The sequence below is a fragment of the Acomys russatus genome, chromosome 1, assembly GCF_903995435.1.
Source record: "Acomys russatus chromosome 1, mAcoRus1.1, whole genome shotgun sequence".
Classification (NCBI taxonomy): domain Eukaryota; kingdom Metazoa; phylum Chordata; class Mammalia; order Rodentia; family Muridae; genus Acomys; species Acomys russatus.
The window spans coordinates 11,787,916-11,796,073 of NC_067137.1; the positions used below are offsets into that span (position 1 = coordinate 11,787,916).

Below are 8,158 nucleotides of genomic sequence, written 5' to 3' on the forward strand. Positions count from 1 at the left end.
ACCCAAGGGAGGATGCTTCAGTCCTACTCAGAAAAGGAAATATAGTACATAGAAGTAGTAGTTGAGGAGAGGGAACAAGGTAGGATTTGGAGCACAGACAGAAATGAGGGTGGAGATAAGACCTGGGGTGAGTGGGGGGCCAGAGGACAGAAGGACTGTCCCCCCAAAAAGAGAAAAAGCAGGTAGACAGCATCTCTGTGACAAGCTGGAGACCTATGTCAGGGTATGTCTCTAGGATGATATGAGAGGGACCCTCACTGAGACTCTTAGTATCAGGGACCATGGAGATTAAAGAGGACACTTCTAACTGGATAAGACTCTTAGTGGAGGAAGGGAAGCACAAATCTACCTGCAAAAACGTTGAACCGAAATGTATTCTGCCTACAGGATGTGCAGGGACAAAGATAGAGAAGACAAAGCAGAGACCTAGGGAATGTAAAACCAATGTCTGGCCCACCTCACGGATGATTAATGATATACTCCTTAATACTTGCAAACAAGAGCCTAGAGAGTTGTCCTCTGAAGAATCCACCAAGCAGCACTTTGAAAGAGACGCTGAGACTCACAGTCAAACATTGGGCGAAGCACAAGGAGTCAAGTAGAAAACTGGGAGGAAGGATAACAGGACCTAAAGGTGACAGGAGCTCCACAGGAAGACCAAGAGAGCAAACTAACCAGGGCCCAGAGTGTCTTTTGGAGACTGAAGCACCAACCAAGGACCATATCTGGACTGGACCTTGGCCCTCTACATAATTATAGGCCAATGGGCAACTCAGGCTTCATGTGGGTGCCCTAGTAAGGAGAGCAGGGGCTGTCTCTGACGTGGACTCTGTCCCTTGCCTTTGTATCACTTCCTCCTTGTGGGACTGCCTTGCCAGGCTACAGGGGAAGAGGGCATGCTCAGTCCTGATGTAACTTGATGACATAGGCTGGGTGGGTTTGGGGGGTCTCCCCTTTTTTTGAGGAATAGGGGAGAGGGGAAGGGAGATGGAGAAAGAGGGTGAGACTAGGAGGAAAGGAGGGAGCTAGCCACAACCAGGATGTAAGGTTAATAAATTAATTAATTAATAAAAAAGTAAAAAAGAACTCTTGGTCACTGCTTGTATAGGCGGAGGGCAGGGCCTGGTGTGTTCTGCAAGTGGCATGCACTTCCTCAGCATTATGAGGTCCTCTTCCTTCAAGAGAGATTGTTTTAATTCAGAGGAAATAGCAGCACAATAAGTACTCAAGAAGATGTATTTTTTTTAAAAAAAAAAACTATGAACATATTCTGAAATTATTTACATGGTAACAAAAATTTACGTGTCCATTTTTCTGGCCCTCAGTTTTCATTGCTGTTTTTCTAATTGTTGTATGAATATGTTCCTCTAAAAAAACAAGAGTATCTGTTGGCTTAAAGCATGGTCTTACTTCTGCATGTATTATGAATAACTTATCTTCTCAACTCCGGAAGCCATTATTTTTTCTAAACATCTTACATACATGTTTTCTTTAAATGATTGATGAACGTAGCTGTGTCAGTATGTCAGAGAGCCACTCTGCTTGATATGGCACCAAGCACAGCAATGTGACCACATGGCTTGCAAACCATACACTGTCCTTGAAGTCCCTGAAAACATCTCAGTTCACTCAAATACACCAGACAATTACATGTGTATTCCATTATGTGCAACCGAAGTCTTTAATTCATCCAAGAGGCAAAAAAAAAAAAAAAAAAAAAAAAAAAAAAAACTTTCATAAGATGAGCTTGCAGTGTCTGTCTAGTCACGAGGCATACAATTCAATCCAATAAATTTCCTCACAGCACCTGTGCCCAATACTAATCTGTGTCAAGCTATGTGGAAGTCTTTGAAGTCTCTTAACAGTTTTTGTTTTGAGGAAATTGCATGTTCTGTCATAACTACTGCTAGTTAAATTAAGAATAAATTATGTTTTTCTTAATACTCTCAAGAATTAATAAAATTCAATAGCACCTAAGAACATCAGTACAAATATTAAGTTATACTAACGAAAAATAAATTATACAATATATCCACATGCATTTATACAAATATAATTTTCTTTAAAAAATGGGCTTTACCATTGTTATGAATTAATCTTCATTAAGCAGCTAAATAGACATTTCTATAAAAATACATGCACTTTTGGATAGCCAGTGTATATTGAAAATATTCAGTGTTCAGAAGCTATGAAATAAATTACTAACCTTTAATCAAAGAACGTGACACTTCAGTGTTGGGGGTTACCCACTTTCAATGCAGTACATATTAAGGAAAAAGGATGGATATATGTTAGCCTCAGTTGGAAATGGCAGTACACCATTAAAATAAAGGCCGATAGAAAATAGAGAGGAAGCTCCAATATTTCCGGAGGAAATGAACAGGAGAATGTGGCAATGTGAATGAGACATAGGGCTTACAATAAGAGAAGACATCTCAATTAGCATCCGACCACATGTTCTCGTTCTCTGAGAGCCAGGGCACCCTATAAAACTGATTCCACCACAGCAGGGCAAGAGGAAGTGTTAGCACAAGTTGCATCTACAGACTCCAAATGCTACATGTAGAAAAGCCAGTGTGTTGTAATTATGTAACTCTCCGGAGCATTGTAACTGATGGGTCAAGAGATGAATGCAAAGCAGTAGGACAATAGAGATGCAGCTTGTGTTATCTATTGTAAGATGGACTTTAAACAATTGAATAGTCTCTGTAATTAGCCATCAAAACCAATCAAAGCTATGACAAATGTCAAATAACAATGAAAACACAACTGATAGAACAAACAAGAAATAACAGAAAAGAAAAAAAAAAAAACCAGGCAGAAACAAAACAAATGCTTTTCTGTTCCATCTTCACTTGTCATCAGTTGATCTCCCCCACCTCCCCCTCTCTCTCCAGATTGGAGTGTTTTGAGTCACACTCCTCGATTCCCCAGGGACCTGACTTTGAGACTTCTCCAAAATTGTCACAGAGGTGGGCTGATAAGAAAGACAACAAAGGGTAGAGACAGCATTCTGAACCTTGGTCGCATTCTGAATCTAGACAACTTTTAAAAATAAAATGTATACCTATTCTTAAAGAACACATTACATTCATATTATGTTAAGTATTTATTATAAAATTATAAATACACACAGATATTATTATTCTTAACTTTTCTGGTATCGAAAACTACAGCTTTCCAATTATTCCAGTATCCGGCTGTTTAACAAGCTTGTGATAGGCTCAAGACATTTTCCTCACCCCAATTTCTGTGTTCCATGGCCACTAGACTTACTCTATTTTACAAAAAGGCAAAGTAAGGTCACTAAAAAATGAAGTAATTTCCATTCTGGGAGTAAAATGAAAACCATATTTTCTCTAATAGAAAATATAATATTGAAGAATCACTGTGTCCTTGTTACATTCTTTTTACTAAATTCTAATGAAAAAATATTTGTAACTAATGTTAATATCATGATATGTGAACACAGATATCTTTACTTACAATTTTAATTATGATAGTTTATTGTAAATAGTGCTCATCTCATTGTTAAGGAACCTGAACATTGTTTTCCTGTATGGATATTGATGTATGCAATGCTATTTTCCTTGGACTACAAAAGTATATTGAGTACTCTGTTTTATGAACTTCATAAAAATCAAAATCTAAGTAATACAATGGTCTTTCAGAATGTGCTAGCCTAAACAAACAAACAAACAAACAAAAAAATCGGAAAACGTGTTGTCCAAATGGATTAGAACAAATACTAATGAAATTAAAAATCGTGTCTGAGTTCAGTGCTTTGCTTATACCAGAAGCTCGTTAACCATCAAGCCAAGCTGGCAACAAATATCTGTCATTTTATAGGTAAAATCTGACATTTCAATTAGGAAAGGAATAAAGTGGTGGCAGTACACCTGCAGCACTAATTGAGATTTAAATCAGAAAGACAGAGGGGAAGCCATACAAAGGTGCAAAAATAGAAATTGATTCTTTCACCCTTTAAATCAAAGGCCTTGTTCAAACTGAGGTAAGATAGTGCACATCTTACTCCATCTTCCTGCAAAACTTGAGATGCCTCAGTGGAGACCATGTACTACCTGTTTTATGTGCTGTTTGATCTCAGCACAGGGAACACCCATGGCACAGCCTGCTGACCATCTTCAGCTGTCAGAGCAGATCACTGTAACAGACGCAGAAAATCCTCCCATTAATTTGGTTAAGGAGGAGCAAAAGAGATGAATATGAGCTCATTTTAACATAAAGACAACTTCCTTGGGAAGTTCATATTGAATTCTCTTAGTCCCACTTTTAGAGGTACAGTAGTGATGTAGTGGGTACACAGTTGACTGAAAAGCAGGGGTCTATTCAAATTATGTCATATGCACCTTTCCATATTAGAACCATAACAAAGCCAGCCAATTCAGTTGTCAATTAAAAGAGAAACTCAGGTAAAATCTGACGCAAACTTCTACTTAGAGAGGGAAAGTGTATGATGCATTATCTACTCTATAGAAGTCATGTTATAGTAAGGGAAATAACAATATTGACCTGCTTTAGAAAAGAAGAGATGTCTCAGAATAAATGTTATACCATTCTCTGATACCATGCCATGGACTAGATGGAAGGAAATAATCCAACAAGCATATTTAGAGTATTGTATATATTTTGTATTATGTCATTTTACTGGAGTTTTGTTCCTCTGTTGTGGTCTTGGGCCTTGTACTTTTTCTCGGCTTTCTACTTACTGTGTAGTTATATTAAATGCACATGTTGATTGCCATCCAAATTATTGTAGAAATAGCTTGTGGGGCTACAGTTAGATTTAACCTCTCAACAGGTGGCTGATTTTGTATTTGACATCAGTCAAAGATATAAATATGTTATGTAATATATTCAACTTAATAGCAAAGAAACTAGGAATTATAAATTGGTTGGTTTTAGACATACTAACATGTAACACAAAGCCAGACATCTTTTGCTAATTAGGGGGTCACTAGTTAGGACTTTATACAGACAAGGATTTCCCCAACACTGACTCCCTGATTAGCTCTGGTCTTACTTTACTCTGCTCTTTCTTTACTTTTCCTAGTCCTTTATTATTATTTGAATATTCATGTATTTTGAAGATACATATTAAGGCCCAGATCCTCTTTAAAGCTCCCATAGTTTTAGACAGCAGTGGAATCCATGTGGACAGCAACACTTCATCAATTACATATCATTGGGGACATTCTGTTAAATCCTAAGGCCTCTTACAGTTTTTGTTTTCCTTTGTTTCATTTTTGTTCATCTACACAAATTTACCTTACTATGTATGAGATTCCTTACTCTAGTCAATATGTTTCTTACATTCTTTATTCAATTTGTTATTATTAAACATAGAAATAAAGATGGGGTAGTTAAACAAATACATCTATTATTAAAACTGTAGCCTATGCCAAAACATACAATGTCTTTCTGTGTGTGGTTTTCTCTCTCTCTCTCTCTCTCTCTCTCTCTCTCTCTCTCTCTCTCTCTCTCTCTCTCTCTCTCTCTCTCTCTCTCTGTGTGTGTGTGTGTATCTGTGTTGGATATATGCATCTATGCATGTACTTACATATCCTACATTACCATTAAATTTTAATGCACATTATTAAATTAGAATGCTAATTTTTTCTTCTCAAATCCCAATAAGTAACACAGAATGGCCTTGACTCTCGGAATCTCATGTTGAGATTAGAAATTCCTAAAACAATGTCTGATGATGGTTCAAAGTATGAACTAGTCCCTGAAGATGAACTCTTAGATTTCCCCTTTGTCATCAACCTGCCTCAAGTAATTTTCATTGCTACTTTTCTTCCAATCTAGTTAGTCATAAAGTAGGCCCTATGAGCAAAGAATTTCATTGGAAAATCATGACTTTAAATCAAAATAAGAACAGCTCAAAAATGCATAACATGACCATGGACTAATTTATTACATTCACACCAAATTAAAAATTAATAAATAATCTTATAATTGTCCTTTATCTGAGAATAAGATGGTTGATTTATTTTGTAAATGTTTTAAAAGACAGTCCACGTGACAAAGCATGTGCACGTGTACACACATACACAGTTCTTTCATTAGACATAAGAAAACTAGTAATGGCTACAGGTTTGTTCTTAGGAAATTATTCTAAGGCTTGAAAGTGGATTAATGTAGGAATATGTGAACAAATAAATCTGTACAAAAATTTATTTCTTGACATAACATGTAACCCATATTTTTTAGAAGGTCATACCTTAATACTTGAGAGTTTAAAACTTTCACACTAGAAGATGTAAAAAATAAGTCTAAATTCAAACAACCAGTATCTAGGGAAAGCATAAATAATAATAAATAATAAATACAGAGATATTCATAACATGCAAAGTTCTCCTATAAATCTGTACAGTTACTACTTTGGTACTCTAAACATCTGTATATGCCCTTAAAAAGAATAAATGTAAACAGTACCAAATATAAAATTAATCTAAAGAAATTTAAACTGAAAATATAGTTGTTTCCTTTATTAGACATAACCTGAAATACTAGTACGTTAATAACTTTATGGAGCACTAACACACCCATATGTCAATATTACTTTGGAGTATAATTTGGAGGCTTATAGAAACTTATTTTGGGAATGTCAATCAAAAATTAATGTTCACGTTTTGCCTGAGCGTGTGAGCCAGCAGGAGAAGAGTGCACCGGCTTTTCTAGCCATCACCTTCCCCCACCCCCGCCACCCCCACCTCACAGTCCAGACAGCGGGGTAACTAGGCTGTCGGCCCTTGAGCCGGGACTTTAGTTCTTGGGAGCGCCTCACAAACGTGAACGATGTAGAAGAGAGCAACTTCAAGGTCAGAAAGTCTCGCTCTCAATCAAAATCTCCAACAGGAACTCCTGCTCCAGTAAAATCAGAGAGAGCAGGTCAAGACCTCGTAGTCCGTCAAGGGTTTCTAAACATTCTGAATCCCATTCTCGATCAAGATCAAATCCAGATCAGGGTGAAGGAGGCATTCTCATAGATGCTACACTCGCTCCAGGTCCCATTCCCATAGAGACGATCTCGAAGTAGGTCCTATACACCAGGTTACCGCGGAGAGGAAGCCCATGTCCAACCACAGAAGACATACTGGCGGCAGGGCAAATCCAGGTCCCAACACTTGCCTGGGAGTATTTGGCCTCAGTTTGTCCACAACAGAGAGAGATCTTCATAGAATATTTTATCGATATGGACCATTGAGTGGCGTCAATGTGGTTTATGGTCAGCAAACTGGGAGGTCACATGGATTTGGCTTTGTTTATTTTGAGAGGATAGGTGACTCTAAAGGAGGCCATGAAAAGATAAAATGGGATGGAGCTGAATGTTAGGAGAATTTGGGTGGATTACTCTATCCCCAGGAAAGCACACATACCCACACCAGGCATTTACATGGACAAACCAACTCCTAGTGGTGGTCGAGGTGATGGAGGAGGCAGAGGCAGCGGTGGTGGTGGAGGTGGTAGACGGAGAGATTCTTACTATGATAGAGGATATGATCGTGCCTATGAAAAATAAAAATATTATTATTACAGGTACAGAAGAAGATTGTCTTCTCCTTACTACAGTCAATACAGGTCATGGTCAGCATCTCGTCCTATAGCCCAAGATGCTCTTGATAGTGCAGTGACTGTGCCCAAGGACTTTGCTTTTTTCTTTTTCAATTTGGATTTCCAATGCTTCCTAGAGGAAAAATTCCTGGTTTATTTAATCTATGCGTGGCCAGTTGTGTTGCTGTTTTCCATCCTTTGTTATACTCTTAAGGTGTCATTGTTGTGTGAGTAGTTAACAACTGAGGGAAAAGGAGCGCAGTGTTATGCCTTGTGTCCTTTGCCTTTACTAAAGATTACGGTCTTTTGAAAGCTGTTGTGATTGACATTGCAGAAGATATATCTTTGACGGAAGATTAATAACACTTTATATAGATCAATCATGTCAGTTTTGTCTGCAGTGGCATGGAATAGTCAAAGAGTTGAGTGTAGAAAGTTTGAGGCTGTAGGAGAAAATCTGGGACTTTTTTTGAAGACTAACTTTGAACCTAAAATTAAGTCACCTTTTAGAAATTAAAAGCTTATACTCTAAGGCATGTTGTATTTGAAATTACATGTTAAACCTTATAAACTTAAA

The 8,158-nt window shown here is 37.5% G+C and overlaps 1 pseudogene; it reads left to right on the forward strand.

Annotated features, from left to right (window-relative positions):
• Positions 1-281: 281 nt before the first annotated feature.
• On the forward strand, positions 282-7,549 carry LOC127195556 (transformer-2 protein homolog alpha-like; annotated as a pseudogene).
• Positions 7,550-8,158: the final 609 nt, after the last annotated feature.